Source organism: Nannospalax galili, unplaced genomic scaffold, assembly GCF_000622305.1.
Source record: "Nannospalax galili isolate Female #2095 unplaced genomic scaffold, S.galili_v1.0 scaffold828, whole genome shotgun sequence".
In the NCBI taxonomy this organism is placed as follows: domain Eukaryota; kingdom Metazoa; phylum Chordata; class Mammalia; order Rodentia; family Spalacidae; genus Nannospalax; species Nannospalax galili.
Window position 1 is genome coordinate 760,074 of NW_008359075.1, and position 2,423 is coordinate 762,496.

Sequence of the window (2,423 nt, forward strand, 5' to 3'; positions counted from 1 at the left end):
CTGCCTCCTTAGCCTGGTGCAGGTCAGGCAACTTGAGCTGGACCTGTAAATATATCAAGGATAAGAAGATACAAAGAGACTCAATGTAAAATCCCCCAAATGCAGAATGACTATAGAAAAGAACTAACCAAATTAATGCCTCTTACCCATGCTATGGTACCTAACAGAGATCTATGGAGAAAGCAATTAACACAAGTGGATAAAACCTTTCCATGCTCTGTTAGACCTTGTCTATGATTGACTGAATATAACATGTTAACCTCTGAGTGTTTTACAGATGTGAAACCTATTAGAAAGTTACCTGAAGAAACAAAGGCCAGCTATAGCTGTAAGATTCTTGGGAGTTTTACGGTTGGGTAAAATAAAAGCAGAGGCTCCCTAAACTATAAAACTGTTAAGAAAAACTGCAGTTCCAGGGGTGGGTTGCCCCCTTATGAGCTCTTTGTCAGAGAAAGATCCTAGAGGACCTCAAATTAACCAAGGCTATTGCCACTAATGTCAGTTGTACACTGCAAAGGTTGGTAAGGCCATCTTGCTGAAGACACTGCATGATGTGAGTGAGGGAGAAGAAGAGATAGAGCCAAGACTAAGCTAAAAACTCCATGCCACTGGATGAATGGCTTGCATAGTGCCAAAAGATGCTATGCAGATGCTTGGGGGGAAAGGATCCCCTATGATTCTACTCAACAATGGACCCTGCCTACTGCACACTATGGACATGCCAGCAATGCCTGCTAGTGCAATAATGTCTTGATTAAAATATGTACAACTGAAAAATTTCTAATTGGATAAGGCCCACTCCTAGGGGTGGAACACATATCTAGTACTGCAGAACAGGTCAACCCCCTGTGTCAGGAAAAACTACAGGCCCTAGAGGGGAAGCCATTGTAGGTATACTGTTTAATGAATATGGTACACCTACTGGGATATCTACTAGGCATTTGTATTTACATTCATGTTTGCTTAGATGTGTCTACTTCCCTCCATTTGTCTTTATAGTAAGGGAAACACCACTGAGATAGATCAGTGGCCACATCTTGAAGATGAATGATAGGAAGCCCAAGAAGTCAATATCTCTCCATGATAAAAGAGAGATCATCCTGCATCTGCCACCCTTTCCAAGGCTCAGGAAAATTCACAAAAAAAGGTGGTGGGAAGTTTGTAAGAGCCAGGGTGTGACCTGGATGTTCCTCTGATAAGCCATGGTCCCACTTCTTTCCCATCCTCTGTGGAAGGAGCCAAGCCCACTAAGGGGTGGAACTGCTGCTATATTGAGGATGGGGGAATACAGAGTGAGAGAGACCAGAGGGCAGGAACAGATGGCAAGTGCATTTCAAATATGGAAAAGGAAAAGCCTGTAAGAATCCCTGTTTTTGTAAGAAACCCCATACCAAATGTCATATAAACTATGCAAAATTCAAATAGGGTGTCTTATGTGGGTTTGTTCACTGTGTCAGGACCTGGAGACCCTGAGTGAGTGAGGGCAGGTCCCCTAGTGGGAGGAAAAAAATTAATTAAACACCATTGCTGTAAGTTCATATGCACAAGGTCCCAGGAACCTGTAAGACTCTGTATCCATGTTTTCACGCATCTCCACTGCCCCCACCCCTGCTCTTTCAGTCTTTCTACCTCCTCTTCCACAATTTTCACTGGGCCCTGGGTAGGTGAAGTTTAAATATGAATCCTTTCCAGCACAGACTCTTATTCTCTATTCTTTGACCATTTGTGGCCCTTTGTGTTCATTGCACTCTGTTGCATGTGGGAGCTTCCTTGATGAGAGTTGAGCAATGTATTAGTATGTTCTCTGCCTTTTGTACCACTGTGTTTCCTGAGCCATAACTGTAGAGGTTCCATTGTAGATGTGTCACTTAGAGTTGAGCATTTCACAGACACCTCTGTGTGTGACCAGTTGTGTAACTCTGTAATAACCTCCATCTGCTGCAAAAGAGGTTTCTTTAATGAGTGGTGACTGGCCTACTTGTCTGTAAATATGAGGATCCATATTTAACATATGGTAAGAAATTACATTTGTCTAGGGCTGTATCAGACGTAAGGTTGTATTTGTGTATTTGGCTGTGTTTACAGTGCCATCCATGAGTTCCTTCCCATCGAGAGAACTTTAAGTCCAATTAGACAGCTATTGATTACTCCAAAGTTGAAAGTGCCAATATACACCAGTATAGTTTACTGTGTTGTTCATTGTTATGGTTATTGGACTTTAAAGCTGGGGTTGAACCACTGATTAATTTACTCCCCTATCAGCTTGCATAGTATCCTCTAAAACTATGAGAACTAGTCTTCAAGGAGGAGACTTCCAGGCCAGTTCTAGCTGCATTGTTCCAAGTTCTGTGTCTGAAGTATGTCCTGTATTCAGCAATAGGGTTTTACCTTCAAGTTATGCGAGATATTCAAGGGGCTGAGGC